The 13,176-nt window shown below is 37.9% G+C and overlaps 1 protein-coding gene across 3 annotated transcripts in view; it reads left to right on the top strand.

Annotated features, from left to right (window-relative positions):
* Phf8 (PHD finger protein 8) overlaps positions 1–13,176 on the top strand; it is a 119,167-nt gene that overhangs the window by 79,677 nt on the left and 26,314 nt on the right. The window lies entirely within an intron of this gene.

Genomic DNA, 13,176 nt, shown 5'->3' with positions numbered 1-13,176 from the left:
TGGTATAGTTAGTTCTCTTATAATTAGCTGTCATCTGGTTTTGGTACTATTATGTTTCACTTCAGCAAACTCATTTCCTCTCTTGCTTATTTGACTGTTATCATCTGTATTTTTAATGTTCTATGTTAATCAATTCATTTCTTGCAAAGGTATATACCATCAGGTCTCCATAGCTGAGCATTCCATATCCATTGTTTCATCCATGGATAAAAGAATGTGGAAAAAATCACATCTGTATTGAACATGTATAGACTCTTCTTTCCATTTTCCTCTAACTTGTATAGTACAACTATTTACATTCAAAGTAAATTATTGAAGAGCATGGAGTGTATACAAATATAATAATATTTTATATAAGGAACTTAAGTACACATGAGTTTTGTCTGATGAAGGAGGACATTCTGAAGTCAATTCCCTTCAAGTATCAATGGAAAACTGAAATGACCTTCATGGATCTTTACATATATAAGAAACAAATCCTAAAATATGATGATTTTGGAATAATATAATGAATAAAGCACTGGTTTATATAATGTAGGTAACAATAATGCTGATTTTTTTTTACTGTTTTCAAAATTATATAAATGTAATTTTAATTGACAGAGACTAAAACCTAGAGAGAGCCAAAATTCCTTAGACCTGATACTTTTCTTTCTGAGCATATTTTCTTTTTGTTGTGTTCATACAACTTACATGTAAACATATATATACAGTGTATAGTTTTGTTTAATGTGTGTAGCTCTGCAGTTTGCTTGGATTTCTTTCAAAATCAGTACATAGAGATCTGCTTCAGCACATACAGGTTTGCTTGCTGCAAACTATTCTGTAGCATCACAATGTTTATTTCTTTCTCTATTTGACATTTAGGTTGTTCTTAAGGGTTTTTTATTGCATTAAAAATCCTTGCAATAATCTTTTTATGTCTATTTTGCCAGGAAATATCTCTCTAGAATAGGAAAACTTGTTGAGTTAAAGATTATATACAAGATACATACTGATAGTGTCAAACTATGTCTCAAAAGGATCAGTTTATGAATAGTGTATGAGAAATACCCTTTTCCTTACATTCTTATGGTGGGTGGATATTATAAATCATTTACGTTCTCTAACTAAAGGTTGTGCTTTCTTTGTTTTATATAATTTTTTGATCCTTTGTTCATTTTCTCTGAGCTATCTGTTCATTCTTTCAATTATTTCTCTTTTCAAAAAAATTTCTTATGGATTTGTAGTTCTTTTTGTATTGTTTTATTATTGTTTCCTTGATCATTATCATCTCCTCCTCCTTCTTCTCTTCCTTTTTTTTTTCAAGACAGGGTTTCACTGTGTACCCCTTGCTGTCCTAGAACTCATTTTGTAGACCAGGCTGGCCTTGAACTCGAGGAGCCACCTGCCTCTTCCTCCTTAGTGCTGAGATTAAAGGCATATGCTACCACTACCTGGCTTCCTTTTAGTACTTTTTATTCTGTGTTTGTTAGGTTATTTTTTATATATTCCCTTTTTTTCTTAGAGAGGAACATTGTGTATTTCTTCTCATGTCTGTACAGGTCTCATATAGTTGAGAGCTACTGGGGAGAAGACAGAAGAGTAGATGCAGATGCAGGAAGTGGATAGAGTATTTTTTTTTTTTTTTTTTTTTTTTTTTTTTTTAGTCTTTGCTATTGTAGTTCCAGACTCCTGACTATCTCCTTGCCTCATTTTTTTCTGGTTTGCTCTTTTCTGTACATCATAGTATCATCATCAAGTCACCTCCTTACAGGAAGATTGCAATATTGTTCTTTTTGAGGCAGGTTTTATTAAGTAACCCAAGGTAGCCACAAACTTTTGATCGTCCTGATACACAGCCCACATCTAAACTGCAAGCAGGAGACAGAGAGTACACTGGGCATGGCGCAATTCTGTTGAAACCTCAAAGCCCACCCCCAGTGACACACCCCTTAACAAGGTGACACCTCCTATTCCTTCCTAACAGTTCCACCAATTGGGGACAAAATATTCAAACGGGTATATATAGGACATTATCATCTAAACTACCACAGAAATCTGATAAAAAAAAATTTCCATTCTGTAGGTTGCCTCATTACTCAATTACTCATTCAAGCAAACAATGTTTGCTGTACAAACACTGTTTAGTTTCATGAGGCCTCAATTATTAATTGTTGGTCTTAATGCCTATACTATCATGGTCTTGTTCAGAAAGTCCTTTCCTATACCAGTGAGTTCAAACATACTCCCTCATATCTACTCTATTAGGGTCAGAGTAACAGGCCTTATGTTAAGTTCCTAAATCCATTTGGAGTTGACGTTTTGTGCAACATAAAAGGTGATGATCCAGTTTCATTCTTCCACAGGTAGCTATCTAGTTTGACCAGCTGTCTTTTCTCTGAGTATTAGTGGATTCTTTATCAAGACTCAGGTGTGTTTATTTGTGAATCTGCAATTTAATCTGTTGATCAATGAGTCTATATTATGATATGAAATCCTGGATTATAATAGCTCTAAAACTTTTGTTGTTATTCAGCACTTTTTGACTCTCCTGGGACTTCTGTATTTCACTTATGATATTTAAGAATGTTTTTTCAATTTCTTTGAAGAATTGTATTAGAATTTTGATGGTGATTTTATTGAATCTGTAGCTTGCTTTTTGGCAAGAAGGCTGTTTTCACAATATTCATTCTGCCAATCCATAAACATGGGAAGTTTTTGCAGCTTCTGTTGTCTCTTTCAGTTTTTCTTTTCAGTGTCTTAAAGTTTTGATTGTACAAAATTTCACTTCTTTTGAGTATTCCAAGATATTTTGAGGTAGTTGTGAAAGGTATTGTTTCTCTGAATTCTTTCTCAGTATGCTTGTCATTTATATATAGGAAGACTACTGATTTTTATGTTAATTTTGTATCTTGCTATTTTGCTGAGTATACTTATCAGCTGTAGGAGGTTTCTGGTGACATCTTTAAGGTCTTTTACATATAGAAACATATCATCTAAAAGTAGATACCTTGACTTCATCCTTTCTTATTTGTATTCCCTTTATCTCCTTCACTGGTCTTATTGTTCTAGCTAAGACTTCAAGTACTCTGTTCAACAGGAGTCAGGAGAGTGAACAACCTTGTCTTATTCCCAATTTTAGTGGAAATGCTTTGAGTTTCTCACCATTTAGGTTGATGTTGGCTGTGGTCTTCTTGTACATTGCCTTTATTATTTTTGAGATAAATCTCCTGTATCCTTAGGTTCTCCAGGACTTTTATCATTGTGGAATTTTAAATTTTGTCACAGGACTTTTCTGCACTTAATGAGATGATTCAGGGGTTTATGTCCTTTATAGTCTATGTTGTGGATTATGTTTATTGAATTTTATATGTTGAACCATCTCTATATCTCTGGAGTAAAATCAATTTTGATTACAGAGGATAATCTTTTGATATGTTCTTGAATTCTGTTTCCAATTGTTTTGAGTATTAAGGGTTCATTGCTTTCCGTTCAAATTTTAGAACCAACGTTTCCACTTCTACGAACTTGCTTTGAAAGGGATTGCATTAAATATGTAGATCACTTTAGGGACTATTAATGTCTTGACAGTATTAAGACATCCAACCTTAGATGTCTTAATACTAAGATTGGATGTTTTTACATTTATTTATGCCTTTGTAGGTTTTTTTTTACCTCTTATATTTCCTCTGTTAGATTTATTTCTCCTCACTTTTGATATTTCTAGAAATACAATTTTCTTAATTTCCTTTATATATTAGTTATTACTAATGTATAGAAACAAGACTAATTCTTATATGTTGATCATAACTTTTTTCCAACTTTGTAGAGTTCTGTTATTACCTATAATGTCACTCCCAAACTCCCAACCCCCAACCCAACTATGGTAGGTTCTTTAGAATTTTGTATACATAGGGATGATTTTATTTTTGCCTTTTCAATGTAATTTTTTTCCTTTTTAAGTTTTAGACAGATATCTATAAAGTTTTGTTTATAAGCAGGAATTTGGCAATTTCTAGTAGTCCTTATATAATATTATTAGATAAGGATGTTAGTTTAAGAGAAATTTATACAGAATTCTAATTCTAAAATGTAATAAATGTTAGTACTCTATAAAATGAAGCAAGCTTGATTATTAGCAACACTCTGTGCCTGTCACTCAGAAGTACTTCTGTTTTGGTCTCCGTATCCTATGATTTTTAAAACAGACCTTTATTACTTCATTCCTATCACAGCCTTAACACAAAGGTTTTCTTTCGTGTGTGTGTGTGTTTGTGTGTGTTTGTATGTGTGGGTATTCTGGCATAGAAATTTGGAATCTGTCATAGGCATGTACCCAAAGCCAAGGTATTTCTTATATTTTGTGTTTACTGATTTGGTACTACTGTATCCTGTGGATCATCATTTTCTGCCACTGCCAGCAGAGCTTGAAGTAACCATAATACTGTAAAGAAAGGCATTGCCACTTGAACTTTCAGCTCTTAGCCACAGAGCCATCCCTCCGGCCCTGCAGTTCATGGGCCTCTAGAACTGGTTTGTAGGAGGAATGTAAAAGATTTTTGGAGATATAGAATAGAAAACCCCTCAAATACTGTAAGAAAAGCAAAATGAGACATTTTAATGGGGTTCAAAAAACAAAAAAACGGAATGCCAAAAGAACTATGGACCTTGGAGGACCAGTTCTTGAGGCTTCAGAAGGGAACAAAGTCTCTATCGGGACCTAGCCTAGGGGCCATTCATATTCTATCAATTGATCTGGCTGTATTCTGGCAGCATCCTGAGAAAAGTTGAATACTTTTTTTGGTGGAAGAAATCCCAAGCCAGGATAGCATTCAGGTTAGGATGTGTCTTGGTTACTTCTTGCTCTTCTCAACCAGGTAGTGCATAAAGATATGAAAAGTGTGCAGTGTGATGCAAAAAGTAGCCTGATGGAGTTTTAAAATGTGGCCACAGAAGAAATAAAAGTAGATATGGTTTTGTTAAAGAGACTAACACTAATAAAGGAGTACTGAGATGATAGATAGGAAGTTATCCTAAGGGTGAACTCATCCACCAAGGCTACAACTAGTGAATATACAAATTCATTTTGAGACAGGGATAGGACTGACAATAGCACTGAATGGGGTTCCTGATTTTAAAAAAAGCTTCATAAAAAATGCTTCCAAGATTCAGTTACTAAAACATACAAAAGCCACTATATCTTTGATCTAAGAGGGACTATATATATCTTGAGCTGGCAGCTGAACAAGGCAGTGTCACCCACATGATACTAGTTTTGGGGGCATGAAAAATTCAGGATTGAGGAAGTGATCAAGTTTTGCACCATGGTTCCACATGTGGCTGAATCCAGACAATGTGTGGCAGGGCTGGAGTCCCTGCAAGGAAATACAATAGGCCACTGTGTGAAGCTATTAGGTGAAAAGGTCCAAGTTACAATACAAATCCTAGGGTTCTAGAGAAGCCAGAACTATAAGATCTGCCAAGGAAAGCTTCAGGCAAGGAGTATAGCAACCACATGGAGGCTCACAAGCAAGTGTAACTACAATTCCAGGAAGTTTGACACCATCTTCTGGTCTCTGGACACATTGAACACGTTGCACAGACATAGATACAGGCAAAAACACCTATACACTAAATTAAGTAAAAAATTTAAAAGTCCTACTAACCCATTATTAGCAGATAGTTTTTGTATGTGTCTGTGTGTGTGTGTGTGTGTGTGTGTGTGTGTTTGCATTAGGCCTAGCTCTCTGCTATGTAAATATTTTTTTAATTTTATTTTTACACTCCATATTCCATTCCCTGCACCCCCATTCCACCCTTCGTCTGCTCTGCATCCCATACCTCCACCCCACCTGACCTCTAAACTCAATGGGGCTTCCAGTCTCTTGAGGGTTAGGTGCATCAGCTCTGAATGAACACAGACCCAGAAGTCCTCTACTGTATGTGTGTTGGGGGCCGCATATTAGTTGATGCATGCTGTCTGTTTGGTAGTCCAGTGTTTGAGAGATCGCTGGGGTCCAGGTTAAGTGAGACTGCTGGGCCTCTTACAGGATCGCCCTTCTCTTCAGCTTCTTTCAGCCTTCCCTAATTCAACCACAGGGGTCAGCTGTTTCTGTCCATTGGTTGGGTGCAAATATCCGATTCTGACTCTTTCAGCACCTTGTTGGGTCTTTCAGAGGGCAGTCATGCTTAGGTCCCTTTTTCTGAGTTCTCCATAGCCTCAATAATAGTGTCAGGCCTTGGGACCTCCCCTTGAGCTGGATCCCATTTTGGGCCTGCTGCTGGACCTTCTTTTCCTCAGGCTCCTCTCCATTTCCATCCCTGTAATTCCTTCAGACAGAAACAATTATGGGTCAGAGTTATGACTGTGGGATGGCAACCCAATCCCTCACTTGATGTCCTGTCTTCCTGCTGGAGGTGGCTCTATAAGTTCCCTCTCCCTACTGTTGGGCATTTCATCTAAGCTCCCTCCCTTTGATTCCTGAGAGTCTCTGACCTCCTAGATCTCTGGTGCATTCTGAAGTGTCCCCCAACCTCATATTTCCTGAGACTGCCTGTTTCCATTCTTTCTGCTGACCCTCAGACTTTCAGTCCTTTTCCCTCACCCAATACCAGATCAGGTTTCCTCTCCCCCACCCCACTCCACCCCATCCCCTTTCCCTTCCAGGTCCTTCCCTCCCTCCCCACTTTTGATTGCTTTCTTCTCTCTCCCAAGTGGAACTGAGACATCCTAACTTGGGCACTTCAGCTTGTTGGGCTTTTTTAATTCTGTGAACTGTATCTTGGGTATTCTGTACTTTTATTTATTTCTTTATTTTGGCTAATACCCACTTATTAATGAGTACATACCATGCATGTCCTTTTGGGTCTGGGTTACCTCACTCAGGATGATATTTTCTAGTTCCATCCATTTGCCTGAAAAACTCAGGATGTCCTCATTCTTAATAGCTGTGTAGTATTCCATTGTGTAAATGAACCACATTTTCTGTATCCATTCTTCTGTCATGGGACATCTAGGTTGTTTCCAGCTTCTGGATATCACAAATAAGGCTGCTATAAACACAGTGGAACATGTGCCTCTGTGGCATGGTGGGGCATCTTTTGGGTATATTCCCAAGAGTGGAATAGCTGGATCTTCAGGTACATCTATTTCCAATTTTCTGAGGAACTCCAGATTGATTTCCAGAGTGGTTGTACCAGTTTGCAATCCCACCAGCATTGGAGGGGTGTTCCTCTCGAACATGTGTTATCACCTGAGGTTTTAATCTTAGCCATTCTGATTGGTGTAAGTGGAATCCCAGAGTCATTTTGATTTGCATTTCTCTGATCACTAAGGACTTTGAACATTTCTTTAGGTGCTTCTCAGCCATTCGAGATTCCTCTGCTGTGAAATCTCGGTTTAGTTCTATATCCCATTTTTTGATTGTGTTGTTTGTCTTTTTGGTGATTAACTTCTTGAGTTCTTTATGTATTTTGGATATTAGCCTTCTGTCGGATGTGGGGTTAGAGAAGATTTTTTTCCCAATCTGTAGGTTGCCGATTTGTCTTATTGACTATGTTTTTTGCCTTACAGAAGCTTTCCAGTTTCATGAGGTCTCATTTATCAATTGTTGATCTTAGAGCATGAGCCGATGGAGTTCTGTTTAGGAAATTTCCCCCTGTGCCAATGAGTTCAAGGCTCTTTCCCACTTTCTCTTCTATTAGATTCAGTGTATCTGGTTTTATGTGAAGGTCCTTGATCTATTTGGACTTGAGCTTTGTACAAGGTGACAAATATGGGTCTATTTTCATTCTTCTACATACAGACAGCCAGTTAGACCAGCACCATTTATTGAAGATGTTTTCTTTTTTCCATCATATATTTTTGTCTTCTTTGTCAAAGATCAAGTGACCATAAGGGTGAAGTTTTATTTCTGGGTCTTCAATTCTATTTCATTAATCAACATGTCCATCTCTGTACCAATAACATTTTTATCGCTTTGTAATAAAGCTTGAGGTCAGGGATGCTGATTCCCCCCAGTTGTTCTTTTATTGTTAAGAATTGTTTTCGCTATTCTGGGCTTTTTGCCTTTCCAGATGAATTTAAGAATTTCTCTTTCTATGTCTTTGAAGAATTGTGTTGGGATTTTGATGGGGATTGCCTTTGGTATGATGGCCATTTTTACTATGTTAATTCTTCCAATCCATGAGCATGGGAGATCTCTCCACATTCTGAGATCTTATTAGATTTTTTTTTGAGAGTCTTAAAGTTATTGTCATACAGGTCATTCACTTGTTTGGTTAGAGTTACCCCAAGATATTTAGATATTAGCAGGTTTATAATAGTAAACAACCTCACTTCTCAGCACCAGTTTTCTGTATTTTGTTACATGATCAAATGATTGTTGAGAAGCAACTTAACGAAGGAAGGGTTTACTTTGGGTTAATGATTTGAAAAAGTACAGTGCATCATGGTAAAGAAGGGAGGACAGCAGGAACATGAGCTTGTCATATTGCATCCCCAGTCAGGGAGCAGACAATAGACAGGAATCAGGGCCAAGCAATAGAAGTTCAAGGTCCTCCTCCACTGACCCACTTCTTTCAGCAACAAACTATTTCTTAAAGATTCTACAACCTTCCACACAGTGCCAGTCAAACACGTAAGCCTATAGGGGTTATTTCTCATACAATCACAGCAGTATGTGAAATTTTTCTGAATCAGTTTAAGAAATTTTACCATCATGATTACTCTCACATGGTCTACAGTAGCATCTTTGCAGTTAATTCTTCCTTGATTCTCTACAACCATACAGTTGATTTGAGCCTGTCTCCATGACCACTATGACCACTGCTATTACTCTACAACCTCCTCCCCAATCCTAATTTCTCTGTGTAAAACTTCTAGTACAGTGTTTAGTAGTAGTGGTAAAATTGTCATTCTTGTTGCCCTGACTCTCCCTCCTCTTTCTCCCTTTCCTCTTTCTCCCTTTCTTCCTTTCCCTTTTCTCCCTTTCCCCCTTTCCTCTCTCTTCCTCCCCAACCCCCCTCTCTCTGTGTATGTGGTATTGGGAATTGAATCAAACATTAGGCAAACAATCTACTAGCTGAACTACATCCTGAGGTCCTGTCTTTTTTCAATTTATTTAGTCACTTCACAACCAAATCACAGCCCTGCCTCTCCTCCTGCCCCTCCCCTTCTCCTCTGAGAAGGGGAAGGTCCTTCCTGGGTACCAACCCACCCTGGCACCTCAAGTCACTGCAGGGCTAGGTACATCCTCTGCCACTGAGGCCAGACAAGACAGCTCATTTAACAGAACAGGATTCGGAGGCAACAGAGTCAGGGTAAGCCCCTGCTTCAGTTGTTGGGGACCAGCATGAAGGCCAAGCTGCACATCTGCTGCATATGTGTGAGGTGGCCTAGGTCCTGCCTTTGTATGCTCTTTGGCTGGTGGGTCATCGTCTAGGAGCCCCCAAGGATCCAGGTTAGTTGACTCTTTGGCCTTGTGGAATCCCTATCCCCTCTGGGTTTCACAGTCCTTCTCCTAACCCTTCCACAAGACTTCCAGAGCACCTGCTAATGTTTGGCTGTGGGTCTGTCTCTACAACGTTTGTTTCAGAACTGGGTGAGAGAGGGAATGGGAGAGGGTAATGGGGCCAGGGATCAGGTGTAGGGAAAGCACATGGGGGTGGGGGGAGAGTGAACAGAAATAAGCAGGGGTGGGCATCTCTAGGACTTAACCAGAGATCTGGGATGGAGGAGGCTATAAGGGTTGACTCTAGCTGAGACTGCTAGCAGTGGGGGATATGGAGCCTGAACTGGCCACCTCCTGTAGCCTAGCAGGATCCCCCCAGTGGAGCAATAGAGACACCAATCCACCCACAAAACGTTCAGCCCAAAATTTATCCTGTCTACAAGAAGTGCAGGCTCAGGGGAGGGAGTAGAGACAAAGGGAATGGCCAATCAATAGCTGGCCCAACTTGAGACCCATCTCATGGACAAGTACCAATCCCTGATACTATTAATGATAACTCTGTTATGCTTGCAGACATGAGAGTAGCACTACTGTCCTCTGAGTCCACCCAGCCGCTGACTGAATCAGCCTGTCTTATTCTTGATCGTAGAGGAAATGTCTGTTTTTCACTGCTTACTGTGATATTAATTGAATGCCCTATATCATGCCTTTATATTTTTCCTGAGAATGTTTATATGACTCTAAACCTTTATTATTTATTTACACATTCTATATGCACAATTACATTCATAATATTAAGTGTACTCAGAAGTCAGAGGACCATTTGCAAGAATTGCTTCTCTCCTTCAAAAGTGTGTATTCAAGGCATTGAACTCAGGTTATCAGGCTTGCCAGCAAGTTCATTCATCCACTGAGCAATCTTGCCAGACCTATAAGAATGTTTTTTAGTCTTGATATAATATTGCATTTTAATGAATTTTGTTTTCAGTATAGGCTAATGTCCATCCATTCTTTTATCATTATTTGTTTGTTTGTTTACATTTGGTGTTTTGCTTTGTAGACATATGTGAACTGCTATTTGGGTGCTGTGAATTGAACCGGGGTCTTCTGAAAGAACAGAGTGCTCTCAACCACTGAGCCAGCCCCTTGTTTATTTTTTACTGATGTGGTTTTCTCATGTTGAACTGCTCTTGCATTTCCAAGATAGACCTCATTTGGTGATGGGATACAATCCATTTAATAGTCTTTAAATATTTCATAAAGGATGCTTTATGTCAACAGTCAATAAGAGATTTGTGTCTATGGTTTTCTTTTATTTTAGTATCATTTTCTTTTTCTAGCTTTTGGATGAGGGTAATGCACACTTTATAGAATTAATACCTTTTTTCCTATGTTTTGGAACAGTTTGAGAATAATTGCTATTAATTTATTTAAAGTATTTAACTGAACTCACCAGATTGGGGACAAACCAAACAGTTTCTCCCTATGTAGGTGGTTCTGGTATTAGAGTTGGCTGCCACTGTGCCTAGCCTGGGCCCTTTTTTGTTAGAAGCTTTTTGATTATTGATTTAGTCTCTCTACTTTTTAATTATCTATTGAAAATTTCAACTTCTTTTAATGTTAGTTTAGACAATTTATGTTTTCTAGGAGTTTACCAATTTTATATAGTTTTTTTAACTTATATGATTAGAATATACCATACAGTTCTTTTTCTTTCCTTCCTCTGAGGCCTGCCCTCTTTATTTTCATTAATTATTATCACATGCATATATGTGTGTCTGTGTGTGTATATATATATATATATACATATATATGTATATATATATATATATATATATACACACATACACACACGCATATATATGTGTGTGTGTGTGTGTGTGTATTTTTTTCCTAAATATAACCTGCTCAGTCTGTATAATGTTACTTGTGTGTATTTTTTCGGGGCTGATCATTTGGTATTAGATAGCAAGTTTGTGGACTCCTCCCTGGGGAAAACTATTTTCAGTATTCCCACTTACCTGTAGTTCTTTGTGAAGGGTTGAGGCCTCATGGGCTTACCCCTTCCACTTTGGCATGTCTGTTCATATTGTCTGACTGGCATACAGTTATTCATAGTAGTCTATTATGATCCCAGTGGTTCCACTTCATTTCCTTTTTTTTTCTTTTTGTATTTTTTCTTAGATTTTTTTTATTATTTAAGTGCATTTTATATATCAAATATATTAATAATATTGAGTATTTTGAGAATCAAATAACATAAAAATTGCTCAACTTTTATATTCATATCCTTTCATACCCTAAAATATCATTAATGAATATTTAATACTGTCCAAAACTGAGGATCCTATATCTAATGTTGAATACTAAATTGTTTCAAAACATGCAAAATATTCATTGGGAGTTAAGCATAGTAAAAGAGCATAAAATGTTAAAGATGAATCATTAAAACACAAGAAAATCAGAAGGAAGACCAATGCGTGGATACTTCATTCCTCCCTAGAATAGGGAATAAAATACCCATGGAAGGAGTTGCAGAGATAAAGTTTGGAGCTAGGACGAAAGGATGGACCATCCAGAGACTGCCCCACCCGGAGGTCCATCCCATAATCAGCCACCAAACCCAGACACTATTGCATATGCCAGCAAGATTTTGCTGAAAGGACCTGTCTCCTGTCTCCTGTGAGGCTTAACTGTCTCCTGTGAGGCTTTGCCAGTGCCTGGTAAATATAGAAGTGGATGCTCACAGTCATCTATAGGATGGATCACAGGACCCCCAGTGTAGGAGCTAGAGAAAGTACCCAAGAGCTGGTCTGCAACCCTATAGGTAGAACAACAATATGAACTAATCAGTACCCCCAGAGCTCATGTCTCTAGCTGCATATGTAGCAGAAGATGGCCTACTCGTCAGCCATCAATGGGAAGAGAGGCCCCTTGGTCTTGCAAACTTTGAATGCCCCAGTACAGGGAAACGCCAGGGCCAAGAAGGGGGAGTGAGTGGGTAGGGAAGTAGGGCAGGGGGAGGGTATAGGGGACTTTTGGGATAGCATTTGAAATGTAAATGAAGAAACTATCTAATAAAAATTAAAAATATATATATATTCAAAAGCCCTTACATGATACCACCTGACATAGTGAGAGTATTTAAAATGCATTATATATCTGTGTACCTTGTGTAACAGTCAGTTTACTTAAAAAAGATTATCAGTTTATTTCCTCCCTTCTACTCCTCTTGGGTGTATTTGCTTTTTTTTTGTTCTAGAGCTTTCAGGTGTGCTGTCAAGCTGCTAGTGTAAGGTCTCTTCAGTTTTGTTTTGGAGGCACTCAGAGCTATGAGTTTTCCTCTTAGCACTGATTTCATTGTGTCCCATAAGTTTTGGTATGATGTGTCCTGATTTTCATTAAATTCTATGAAGTCTTTAATTTCTTTCTTTATTTCTTGCTTGACCAAGTTATCACTGAATAGAGCATTGTTCAGCTTCCATGTATATGTGTGCTTTCTGTTGTTTTTGTTGGTATTTAAGAGCAGCCTTAGTCCGTGGTGATCTGATAGGGTGTGTGGGATTATTTCAATCTTCTTGTATCTGTTAAGGCCTGTTTTGTGGCCAGTTATATGGTTAATTTTGGAGAAGGTACCATAAGGTGCTGAGAATAAGGTATTTTCTTTTACTTGAGGATGAAAAATGTTCTATAAATATCTTAGATCCATTTGTTTCATAACTTCTGTTAGATTCACTGTGTC

Source organism: Mus caroli, unplaced genomic scaffold (assembly GCF_978045245.1).
Source record: "Mus caroli unplaced genomic scaffold, Mus_caroli_1 scaffold_5, whole genome shotgun sequence".
Taxonomy (NCBI): domain Eukaryota; kingdom Metazoa; phylum Chordata; class Mammalia; order Rodentia; family Muridae; genus Mus; species Mus caroli.
This window is presented reverse-complemented; position numbering and strand designations above follow the sequence as displayed.